At 40.6% G+C, this 13,772-nt stretch overlaps 1 protein-coding gene across 3 annotated transcripts in view; it reads right to left on the bottom strand.

Moving 5' to 3' along the window:
- The window catches only part of LOC115224864 (E3 ubiquitin-protein ligase MIB2-like), a 137,241-nt gene that overhangs the window by 122,758 nt on the left and 711 nt on the right, over positions 1-13,772 (bottom strand). The window lies entirely within an intron of this gene.

Raw genomic sequence — 13,772 nt, 5'->3', positions numbered from 1 at the left:
AATGGTGATGGGAGGACAAACACAGACACAAAGATACGCACACACACACACACACACATACATATATATATATATACATACACATATACATGACTGGGCGAGGCTATAGTAGAAGACACTTGCTCAAGGTATCAAACAGGGAGACTGAACCCAGAACCATGTGGTTGGGTAGCAAGTTTCTTACCACACAGCCTATTACTCTTTACTCTCTTTTACTTGTTTCAGTGATTTGTCTGCGGCCATGCTGGAGCACCGCCTTTAGTCGAGCAAATCGATCCCGGGACTTATTCTTTGTAAGCCTAGTACTTATTCTATCGGTCTCTTTTGCCGAACCGCTAAGTGACAGGGACGTAAACACATCAGCATCGGTTGTCAAGCAATGCTAGGGGGACAAACACAGACACACAAACACTTACACACACATATATATATATACATATATACGACAGGCTTCTTTCAGTTTCCGTCTACCAAATCCACTCACAAGGCATTGGTCGGGCCGGGGCTATAGCAGAAGACACTTGCCCAAGATGCCACGCAGTGGGACTGAACCCGGAACCATGTGGTTGGTTAGCAAGCTACTTACCACACAGCCACTCCTGCGCCTATTATATATGTATATCCATAATTTTTTTTATTAATAATCGGTAGAGGTAAAGTGAGTGAAGGGCTGAGAGCTTTGTGCGATGGCACTTATCAAACTGGTTTCAAATGAAGAGGTCATATATATTTATACACCAGCAGGCATTTCCCCGGGAATGTTCAGGAACAAATTATATAGACAATTACGACATGTGAATAATGCATATTTTTTCAAATCACTTTCTCGTTTGCACCAATTAACTGCATAAACAAGGAAAGTAAAGAAAGGGAGAAAGAAGAAAGGAAAAACATTTTAAGATATGTGTTCTAATGCTTGTATAGCTGAGAGGAGTCTAGGACATTTAACCATGGACAATAACCCCACCAAGAATAATTACCCCTGAGGACAACAGATTATGAATTAAAAATTCGTAATATATTAGAGAGGGGGTAATTAACCAAGGTGGGGGGTAATTGTCAGGGGGAATTGTCCTGGGGTTGAAGTGGGGGTAATTGCCCTGATATGGCTGAGAGAGCCAGCAAATACATATGCAGTGTGTGCATGAATACACACACATACACACACACACATGCATGCAGACATATATTGGTTTCAAATTTTGACACAAGGCCTACAATTTTGGGGAAGGGGATAAGCCAGTTACATCAACCCCACTGCTTAACTGGTACTTTTTTCATCGACCCCACCAAAAGGATGAAAAGCAAAAGTCAATCTGTATATATGTATGTAAGCATCTATGTATATAACTGTGTTTAAGTTTGTTCTCCACTGGTGTTTAATAACCATTTACTGTTTGTTTACACCCCTTGTCCATAGTGTATCGGTTTGGAAAAGAGACAGATAGAATAAGTACCAGACTGCAAAAAAAAAAATAAAATAAAATAAAATAAGGAAATAAGTCGTATATATGTATATATATATATATGTGTGTGTGTGTGTGTGTTTGTGTATCTGTGTTTCTCCCCCTAGCATTGCTTGACAACCGATGCTGGTGTGTTTACGTCCCCGTCACTTAGCGGTTCGGCAAAAGAGACCGATAGAATAAGTACTGGGCTTACAAAGAATAAGTCCCGGGATCGATTTGCTAGACTAAAGGCGGTGCTCCAGCATGGCCGCAGTCAAATGACTGAAACAAGGAAAAGAGAGTAAGTCCTGGGGTCAATTTGTTCAAGTAAAACTCTTCAAGATTATGCCCAAGCATGGTTGTGGTTCAATGATTGAAACAAGTGAAAGATAAAAGGAAAAGGACAAAGAACCAATATGAAAGCATAGAATGCTACCCAATCCCTCCACCGCTCACACACACACACCAAAAAAAAAAAAAAAAATTATGATAACGGTGGTGATGGTGGAGGTGGTATTTGTTCCTCCGTGAGTAGCAGAGGTGCTCCCTTGTCACTCTTGCCCTAATAAATTAGCTGAAAGGAAACAAGTAACTAATAATGCTATTATTCACCAAACACCAAGCAAAACAAGGGGAAAATGTATAAATAAATATAGACAAGTAAATATAGGCACAGGAGTGGCTGTGGTAAATAGCTTGCTAAACAACCACATGGTTCCAGGTTCAGTCCCACTGCGTGGCATCTTGGGCAAGTGTCTTCTGCTATAGCCCCGGGCAGACCAATGCCTTGTGAGTGGATTTGGTAGACGGAAACTGAAAGAAGCCTGTCGTATATATGTATATATATGTATATGTGTGTGTATGTGTTTGTCCCCCTAGCATTGCTTGACAACCGATGCTGGTGTGTTTACGTCCCCGTCACTTAGCAGTTCGGCAAAAGAGACCGATAGAATAAGTACTGGGCTTACAAAAGAATAAGTCCCGGGGTCGAATTGCTTGATTAAAAGCAGTGCTCCAGCATGGCCGCAGTCAAATGACTGAAACATGTAAAAGAGTAAAAGAGTAAGTAAAAGCTTGATAATTAAGAAAAAAAAAAAAAGAAAGAAAAATTAGAAAAATGAGAAAAAAAATATATCTTGTTTTTCAAATTGGTTAAGTCTAGTATGAAAATATATATAATTGTTATTTCTTTGCAATAATTATGGTAATTAATGAGAGTGGTGGAAATATATGAAAACTGTGGGAGTGTTAGGTTTTGAAAATTTTTATGTACTTAGTGTAATGATCCAGTGCAATGTGTAACTGGTTCCAATACAGCCCCAGTCATTGTATATGTGTGTGTATATACAAATGTGACCTCGTGTGTACCATTGGCGACTTTTTTTCCTCTGTCTTCTCTTCTCTGGATCTTTCCTTCTCCTATGTTTCCGACGAAGAGCTCCGCTCGAAACGTTAAACCCTCCTTCTTCCCTTCTTTCCTGAGTGTCCAATAATACTATATTTGTTCCACGTCCTCGCGTTGTTGTGTTTTTTTTTGTGTTTTCTTGTTTGGATTAACTATATATGTATGAAGGGACATGGCTCAGTGGTTAGAGCACCAGGCTCATAATTATGAAGTTATGAGTTTGATTCCTGGACTGGGCTATGTGTTGTGTTCTTGAGCAAGACACTTCATTTCATGGTTGCTCCTGTTTGCTCAGCTGTGGAAGAGAGTTACATCATTCGTGCCATGCTGTATTGGCCTTTGCCTTTCTCTTGGATAACACTGGTGGCGTAGAGAGCAGGGGGCTGGTATGCATGGGGGTGAGCTGGCAGAATCGTTAGCGCGCCAGACGAAATGCTTAGCGGTATTTCGTCTGCCGCTACGTTCTGAGTTCAAATTCCGCCGAGGTCCACTTTGCCTTTCATCCTTTCGGGGTCGATAAATTAAGTACCAGTTACGCACTGGGGTCGATGTAATCGACTTAATACCTATGTCAGTCCTTGTTTGTCCCCTCTATGTTTAGCCCCTTGTGGGTAATAAAGAAATAGGTATGCATGGGGGACTGCTGGTCTTCCATAAACAACCTTGCCCGGACTTGTGGCTCAGAGGATAACTTTCTATGTCCAACACCATGGTCATTCATGACTGAAAGGGGTCTTTACCCTTTACCCTATGTAAATATAATGGTGTGTAAAGGTGAGACTGGTATGCATGGGTCTTCCATAAACAATCTTGCCTAGACCTGTGGCTCAGAGGGAAATTTTCTAGGTGCAAACCCATGGTCATTCATGACCAAAGGGAGTCTTTTTATATAAGCATGTGTGTGCATGTATATACATATGTATCTATGAGTGAGTGTGTGTGTGTGTGTGTGTGTGTGTGTGTGTGTGAGTGCATGTATGTATGTGTGAATGTGTATGTATGTCTGTGTGAGTGTGTGTGCATGTATGTATGTATATATCTTTTATCTTCTACTTCTTTCAGTCATTGGAATGTGGCCATGCTGAAGCACCGGCTTGAGGAAAATTTTAGTCAAAAGAATTGACTTATGTACTTATTTTTTTTTCTTAAAGTCTGGTGTGTATTCTACCAGTCTCTTTATCTGAACCAGGAAGTCATGGGGATGTAAACACACCAACATCAAGTGTCAAGTAATGGTGGGGAACACACACATACACACAAAATAGATATATATATTTATTTACATAAAATGGGCTTCTTTCAGTTTCTATCCACCAAATTCACTCACAAGGCATTGGTTAATCCAAAGCCATAGTAGACGACACTTGCCCAAGGTGTCATACAGCGGGACTGAACCAGGAACCGTTCGATTCACTTCAACATTTAAGTTCAACTTAAATGTTGAAGTGAATCGAACGGTTTTTGTGTGTTTCTTAAATGGCTTACAAACACCTTCCACGCTGCAATTGTTTTTGTTCCAGCACACGATCTCAGATCAAATCACTTGCTATGCGAGTACATCTCCGTAATATATATATATATATATATATATACGATGGGTTTCTTTCAGTTTCCGGCTACCAAATCCACCAAATCCACTCACAAGGCTTTGGTCGACCCGAGGCTACAGTAGAAGACACGCAGTGGGACTGAACCCGGAAGCATGTGGTTGGTAAGCAAGTTACTTACCACACAGTCAATGTATGTTTTTCTTTTTTATTCAAGTTCAGCTTATGAGAGTACAAACTGGTGTTTGTAAATCCTGTGGTTGAGTTGGTGTGTTGTATGAACATTCCATGCACACAGTCAAGCATGTGCATTCATTCAATCATCAAAAGAATTTTCGGAATGTCTAACAACGTCTAACTATGTGTGTATGTTTATGGGTGTGAGCTTTATTGTTGAGGGCATCAGTATTTTGAGGTGCTTCACAACCAGGCATGTGTGTACTCCAGCGAACAGCTAGAATGTTACAAAAGCATTGTTACCTGAACTGTTCTAGGATTTTTAGGTGTCTGCAGTAGACAACTCAAGTATCATCATCATCATTTAACATCCGCTTTCCATGCTAGCATGGGTTGGACGATTTTGAATGAGGGCTGGCGAACCAGACAGCCAAACCAGGCTCGAATCTTGATCTGGCAGAGTTTCTACAGCTGGATGCCCTTCCTAACGCCAACCACTTCGAGAGTGTAGTGGGTGCCTTTTACGTGCCACCGGCACGGAGCCAGTCAGGCGGTACTGACAATGACCTCGCTTGAATCTTTTTACACATGCCACCGGCACAGGTGCCAGTAAGGCGACGTAGGTAACGATCACGCTCGAATGGTGTCCTTTTATGTGCCACCGGCACTGAAGCCAACTTAGCCGCTCTGGTAACGATCACACTCGAATGGTACCCTTTTATGTGCCACTGGCACGGAAGCCGGTTAGCCTCGTATGGTGCCCTTTGCACCCCGCTAGCACGGATGCCAGTCGTCGAATTTGATTTTGATTTCATAGGAATAAAACAGTATTGTAAAGATGCTTGCATTGTATACTGAAATTTTAGTGCGGACAAATTTGCCTCTTCGGAGTTGGTCTCACAAGTCACTGACGCAAGCTCCCTGAGGCCATGGACTGAATACAGCCAATTTTTTAGCAGCTAACCCATTATGCAATCCATGTGATAAAGAATTTTCCAGCTGATCTGGACTCACAAAGCACACAAAAGTACACAGTCTGGAGATATAGTACAGAATGAGGACCCAACTGCAACATATGAATATGAATGCCACATCAGCAACAAAAACTTACTGGATTTCAAAGCCATTGTGGGTCCCATGGTCACTGACAAAAAGTACACAGAAACAAGACAATTTGTCAGTGATGGTCATACTCATCTAGTAAGTCAATAGCCATCATGTATGTCTGCATGTTCACTTTCCTTTTTTTTTTTTTTTCAATTATTTGAAGTCTTCCTGTAAGAAAGGAGCTGGTTTCTAACAAAAATATGAAGTTCCATCACTGGAATGTACATAACAAAAACAGCATCACATATTCAACTTGAGAAAAGATTTGCATATTTTGTAAGGTTCTATCTACAGATTGTCTTTCTAATGTGCCAGCTAGCTGGCTGATTTCTTTTTCGGAAACCCCCCCAGCTTTTCCGGATTGTTACTTAGGCATTTACTCACAAAACCAAGTGCACTGATTATCACTGGTACAAATGGGAATTTATAATCTGGATATAGAAGCTGAAGGTTTTGAAACAGTTGTCCATAGTTAGCCTCTTTCTCTTTGATTTTCAAAGAGATATTCATGTCAGCATGGCAGCTGACCTCTTATCTGGTCATCAGAAAAAATTTTTTCCAATGGCCAGATAACTGAAGAGATGGTGGCATCCTAAACTCAGAGTTTTATCATGGCTACCGAATAATTGTCACATATTGCATTTACAGATAAATTCCTCTATTTACATAATATCAAGGTCTCTTTCATTCTTTTGTTGTCTTACCATTTTTATCAATGTATATATATATATATATATATATATATATATATATATATATATATATATATATATATACTTATATATAACTTTATTGCACCTAGAAAGTTCCCCTCTGAGGTACAAGTCCAGGTAAAGTTGCTTTTAAATTTACAATACCCTGGTATTGTAGTTTGTTCCTTCTTGAGTCATGCCTGGCTCATAAGGGCCAATTTCCCGGTTTCCTTGGCGTATAAGTTTCCCACCTGGATGGGACGCTGGTCCATCGCAGGTGAGCTGCAAGATACAGGAGGAAAGAGTGAGAGAAAGTTGTGGCGAAATAGTCAGCAGAAGTTCGCCATTACCTTCTGCCAGAGTTGCGTGGAACTTAAGTGTTTCGCTCATAAACAGACACATCACCCAGTCTGAGATTCGAACCCGCGTTCCCTCGGCTGCGAGCCCACTGCTCTAACCACTGGGCCATGTGCCTCCATAATACCCTGGTATCATATACAATATGATATGTATAGGAAAGAGATGTGAGCTACATGTGAAAATTCACATTTAAATTACAAAAGAAGAATTTCAAAAAAAATTATTGAAAGCTTTCCAAGATTTTTGGCTCACCCTACATTATTTCATCTAGGTATGTGTCCTTTTTACTTATTTCTTAACTCTTTTGTTACCAACCCAGCCAAAACCCGGCTCTGACACTGTAGTACAAATGTCTTGTTTTCATAAGTTTTTCATTAAAATCTTCCACCAAACCTTAGTCGCAATTTATGTTCCTAACACTAGCTTAATGATAAATTATTTTACTAAATTCTTTGTTATATTTAAAATAATTGAAAGGAACACAGAGCATCTCAAAATAAATACAGTAACGAAAGGGTTAAATGGCTGAGCGTGTGATTTGAGGGTAATTTGGCTCCAATTTTTAGCAGGTTGATCGGACACACAGAGGCTCGACTAGTCAGTTGGCTCAATTCAGTGGACTGTAGGAGAATCTGGCAGCTAACTTGGCAATATAACTGAAGTTTGTTATATACAGCAGACAGTTAGGAATTTTGTATACATACGTGTGCGTGTGTGTGTGTGTGTGCATGTGTGTGTGTGAGAACGCACACACACTCAGTCACTAACACACACATACACAGAGAACAGTGAATGGGGTTAACAGGAACTGCTAATCAGATAATCAGCACAATGTAAGGGAGGGTGGGGTAAAGGTAGGGAGGAGGGGGAAGAGAAATGGAAAGGTGGGGGGGGAGAGAGACAGAGATGAGAGAAAGCCGAGGAAGGTGAGTGGCTCACTGCCCTGGAATATTCCTGTTGTTGGGAGCCTAATTGTGTTTGTGATTAGTGTATAGAATGGATAAGAGGAGAGTGTGGAGGAAATGAGGATAGAGAGTGAAGGAGGAAAAGGGAGATAAATAGGAAAGGAAAAAAAAGGAGAACTAGAGAATAGAGAGAGGTAGGGATATATAATATATAATATATATATATATATATATTTTATATATATATATATAATAATATTGCGAGCTGGCAGAAGCGTTAGCGCGCTGGGCGAAATGCTTAGCGGTATTTCGTCTGTCGTTACGTTCTGAGTTCAAATTCCGCCGAGGTCGACTTTGCCTTTCATCCTTTCGGGGTCGATAAATTAAGTACCAGTTATGCACTGGGGTTGATGTAATCAACTTAATCCCTTTGTCTGTCCTTGTTTGTCCCCTCTATGTTTAGCCCCTTGTGGACAGTAAAGAAATATATATATATATATATAGGTGGTGCTCCAGTATGACCACAGTCAAATAACTGAAACTAATAAAAGAATAAAAGAATATATATATATGTGTATATATATATATATATATATATATATATATATGCTTTATTTAAAAGCAACAGAAAATTCAACAAAAATTCGACGAACGGGAACGTGAAACTCAGAGTAACAGGTTTTTGTTGAATTTTCTGCTGCTTTTAAATAAAGCATATTACTCTACCACTAGTATTTGAGTACTCTTTTTTCCACCTTGTTTCACATTTATGTGTTTACTCCGGTATATATATATATATATATATATATATATATATATAGACATACACATTATATATATATATTTCTTTACTGTCCACAAGGGGCTAAACATAGAGGGGACAAACAAGGACAGACAAATGGATTAAGTCGATTACATCGACCCCAGTGCGAAACTGGTACTTTACTTATCGACCCCGAAAAGATGAAAGGCAAAGTTGACCTCGGTGGAATTTGAACTCAGAACATAACGACAGATGAAATACCGCTAAGCATTTCGCCCGGCGCGCTAACGTTTCTGCCAACTCGCCGCCTTACATACACATTATATATACTATACACACACACATATACATATATCATCATCGTCATTGTTTAATATCCACCTTCCATGCTGGCATGGGCTGGATGGTTTGACAGGTGCTGACCAGGTAGAAGACTACACCAGGCTTCTGTGTCTGTTTTCACGTTTTTATGATTGGATGCCCTTCCTAACACCAACCACCCTGCAGTGTGGACTGAGTACATTTCACGAGACACCAGCACAGGCGAGGTCAGTGCTGGCATGGTTTTTACAGCTTGATGCCCTTCCAAGTGCCAACCACTTTACATGTTGGGGTACTAGGATTTACCCTAGTACTTGCATATTCTATAGGTCTCCTTTTACCGAATTGTTAAGTTACAAGTACGTCAAGTGGTGGACACACACACACGCGTGTGCACACACACACATACAAAGAGACATACATATATACATCACGTGATCACATGACTGACCAGTCCATCAGATGTAGTTACACATCACTGGTCACAATGCGTTCGCATTGTTTTATCCTTCGAATGACGCCACCCCGCTGGCTAAGCGAGCAGGCCAACAGAAGAAAGAGTGGGAGAAAGAGTGGTGATAGAGTACAGCAGCGATCACCACACACTGCCGGAGCCTCATGGAGCTTTTAGGTGTTTTCGCTCAATAAACACTCACAACGCCTGATCTGGGAATCAAAACCGCGATCCTATGACCGCGAGTCCGCTGCCCTAACCACTGGGCCATTGCGCCTCCACATATATACATACACACACAAATACATCAGTTTCCATCTATGAAATCTACTCAGAAGGTTTTGGTCAGCCTGAGGCTATAGAAGGATAGCTTTGCAACCATATAGTCTTGGATTCAATCCCATCAGTTATTCATAAAGCCCCACCACAAGACACTGATAACAAGAGTTCATTATATTATAAACTATACAACTGTTATTCATAAAGCCACATTACAAGGTACCAACAACAGAAGTCATTACAGACCACACATTTATTCATAAGTCTAACAACACCACACTCCAACAGTTATGTATAAAGCCTCACAACACAAGGTATTAACAGCAGCAGTTGTGACAGACCACACAACAAATATGTATAAAACCACACCATATGGCAGTGCTTTTCAAACTTTTTGCTGGAGCGGAACCCCAAGGAAACATTCCACTGGCTCGAGGAACCCCTGTGCAATAATTTAATAGTCTTATGCACACATGTCTGCACAGGAGAATTAAAAATTACTGCCAATTTTACCAGTTTTGTAACTTCTTGCAGAACCCTTGGACTGCACTGGCGGAACCCTAAGGTTCCGAGGAACTCTGGTTGAAAACCACTGCCATATGGCAATAACAATACCTTATAGACCGCACAACAACACACATCACAAGCTACTAACAAATGACCAGTTATGATGAATAACAGTTATTTATAAAGTTGCATCACAAAGCACTAACAACACCAACCGTTATAGACTACACATAGCACTAACAACATCAGTTATAGACCACACAACACTGTTCATTCATAAAGTTACACAACACACACACATCACCAGTTACTATAAACCACACAAGACTAGATTTTCATAACCCATGCCACAAGATGTTCACACCCCAAGTTTTTACAGACCACACATCATCATAAAGTACATACAACACCAGTTATTTATCAAGCAATACAACACATACACACAAAACACCACTTACTATAAATCAAAGAACTAGCTATTTGTAATCCACACCACAAGATAACCCACACCACAAAATTAATCCACACGCCAAGATTAATCCACACCAGAAGATCAAATCCACACAAGATAACCCATACCACAAGATTGCAACTCACACCCAAGATTTTACTGATCACACAACACCATCTATTTATAGATTCACACCATAAAGTACACAAGCAAACTAACTACTTGAGTAATTTCCGAACAAACTAAGCTGAACAGGAGAAGAAAGGAAAAGTTACTTTACGTGCAAGACGGCACATGTTCTCAAATTAATTATCAAAACCTATAAATAATGGTCAATCTTAATCGTTACATTTCACTTCTTTTCTTTTGTTTTTTTTTGTTGCTATATTTGGATTTTTTGTTTCTTTCGTATGTTTGTTTTGGACTCGATGAATATAGGACAACAACAGTCACAACAAAAAATAAGTTAAAAGGCCAAAAGCAATGTATTATAAAGACCACAAAAAATGGCCCTATAATAATTATATGTTTAAATATCTTTGATGAGTTATTGTTAATATTATGAATATAATTAACTCTTTAACATCCACTGCAAATAATTCTAGACACTTCAAATATCAACCAAGCACTTAGGGCTAGAAAACTGACAAAATTTGAAAGCTTGAATGAGCTCTAAGGTTTCCCTATGCTTAATCAACATTATTGCATAGCAGACAATGACAATATGAGACAGCTGTTGGACAATTAGTAAGATGAAGTATTGGTCAACCAAAGACATTTGCCTGAGGTGCCATGCAGTGGAACTGAACCTAAAACTACACATGATTGTCAAATGAACATATAGGCGCAGAAGTGGCTGTGTGGTAAGTAGCTTGCTTACCAATTACATGGTTCCGGGTTCAGTACCACTGTGTGGCATCTTGGGCAAATATCTTCTACTACAGCTGCAAGCCAACCAAAGCCCTTTGAGTGGATTTTGGTAGACGGAAACTGAAAGAAGCCCGTTATATGTGTGTGTGTGTGTGTACGTGTGTGTGTGTGTACGTGTGTGTGTGTTTGTCCCCCCACCAGCATTTGCCAACCGATGCTGGTGTGTTTACGTCCCTGTAACTTAGCGGTTCAGCAAAAGAGACAGATAGAATAAGTACTAGGCTTACAAAGAATGACTCCTGGGTCGATTTATTTAACTAAAGGCAGTGCCCCAGCATGGCCACAGTCAAATGACTGAAACAAATAAAAATGTAAAAGAGTATACTGACCACACTGCCATGCCTGAATATATATTATCATGGGTATACTCTTTTACTTGTTTCAGTATTTGACTGCGGCCATGCTGGAGCACCGCCTTTAATCGAAGCAACTCGACCGGGACTTATTCTTTTTGTAAGCCCAGTACTTATTCTATCGGTCTCTTTGCCGAAACCGCTAAGTAACGGGGACATAAACACACCAGCATCGGTTGTCAAGCAATGCTAGGGGGAAAAACACAACACACAAACACACACACGCATGATATATATACATATATACGACAGGCTTCTTTCAGTTTCCGTCTACCAAATCCACTCACAAGGCTTTGGTCGGCCTGAGGCTATAGTAGAAGACACTTGCCTAAGGTGCCACGCAGTGGGACTGAACCCGGAACTATGTGGTTGGTAAACAAGCTACTTACCACACAGCCACTCCTGCACCTGATGTGTAAAAAGTACTTGTGCCAATGGCACAGTATGAGAAACAGTGCCGGCACCACATAAAAGGCACCCATGCTGGTGCACTGAGAAAAGCACCCATACCAGCACCACATAAATTGCACTTGTGCCAGCCCCACATTCAAAGCACCTGTGCTGATGCCACATTCAAAGCACCCGTGCCAGCACCACAAGAACAGGCACCCATTCAGGACCCACAAAAGCACCCATGCCAGAAAAACTTTATAAGCACCTGTGCTGGTACCACATAACAAGCAGCCATGCAGGTACCATGTAAAAAGCACCGCTGCCAGCATTAGTACACTTTGTAAAGTGGTTGGCATTAAGAAAGGCATTCAGCTGTAGAAACTATGCCAGAGAAAACGATGGAACCTTGCACATGCCAATTCCTGTCAATCTGCCCAACCCATGCAATAATGGAAAATGGACAGATAATAATAATAATAATAATAATAATAATCCTTTCTACTAAAGGCACAAGGCCTGAAATTTGGTAGGAAGGGAGTAGTTGACTACATCGACCCCACCCACAACCAACACCACCACCAGTGTTTTGCTGATATTTAATTTATTGAACCCGAAAGGATGGCAGAATTTGAACTCAGAACACTGCGATGGAGGAAATACCACAAAGCATTTTGTCCGGTGTGCTAATGATTCTGCCAGCTTGCTGCCTTAATATTAATAATGAGCAAAGCACCTCTCCACCCGTCCAATGGACGGTGCTGAGTTGTCAAACATTTAAACCAAATTTTCTCAAAACAACTTGTCCGACTGTCCCATAAACTTCCCCTTTGAGAAACACTGATTTAACCTAAATTTGAGACAGCAGCAAAAGAAGAAATAAAGATAAACTTTTTTTCTATTCCAAAAAAAACGATTTTATTCACACAAATATGCAACAATAGGCGCAGGAGTGGCTGTGTGGTAAGTAGCTTGTTTACCAACACATGGTTCCGGGTTCAGTCTCACTGTGGCACCTTGGGGCAAGTGTCTTCTACTATAGCCTCGGGCCGAACCAAAGCCTTGTGAGTGGATTTGGTAGACGGAAACTGAAAGAAGCCCGTCGTATATATGTATATATATATATGTGTGTGTTTATACGTTTGTGTGTCTGTGTTTGTCCCCCTAGCATTGCTTGACAACCGATGCTGGTCTGTTTATGTCCCCGTCACTTAGTGGTTCGGTAAAAGAGACCGATAGAATAAGTACTGGGCTTACAAAGAATAAGTCCCGGGGTCGATTTGCTCGACTAAAGGTGGTGCTCCAGCATGGCCGCAATCAAATGACTGAAACAAGTAAGAGAGAGAGAGAGTAACCGAAGAGTTTAAAGTACCAGTAATGATAAGACTGTAGACTGGGAGAACACAAGCGTGGTTTAAACAGTAAGCTTGGCAGGAAAGAAATGTACCTTTAAGCAGTACATGTGATTGGGAAGCAAGCTTCTTACCACACAGCCACACCTGTGGCTATATACATGCACATATGCATATGTACATATACATGTATGTGTGTGTGAATCAGGTGTATGTGCTTATGAGTGTATGTCCATCATCATCATTCATCATTAGAGTCCGTTTCCATGCTAGCATGGGTTGGACGGTTCAACTGGGGTCTGGGAAGCCAGAAGGCTGCATCAGGCCCAGT

This window comes from Octopus sinensis, linkage group LG26 (assembly GCF_006345805.1).
Source record: "Octopus sinensis linkage group LG26, ASM634580v1, whole genome shotgun sequence".
Classification (NCBI taxonomy): domain Eukaryota; kingdom Metazoa; phylum Mollusca; class Cephalopoda; order Octopoda; family Octopodidae; genus Octopus; species Octopus sinensis.
The sequence above is the reverse complement of the archived record's forward strand: the minus strand, read 5'-3'. Positions and strand labels throughout refer to the sequence as shown.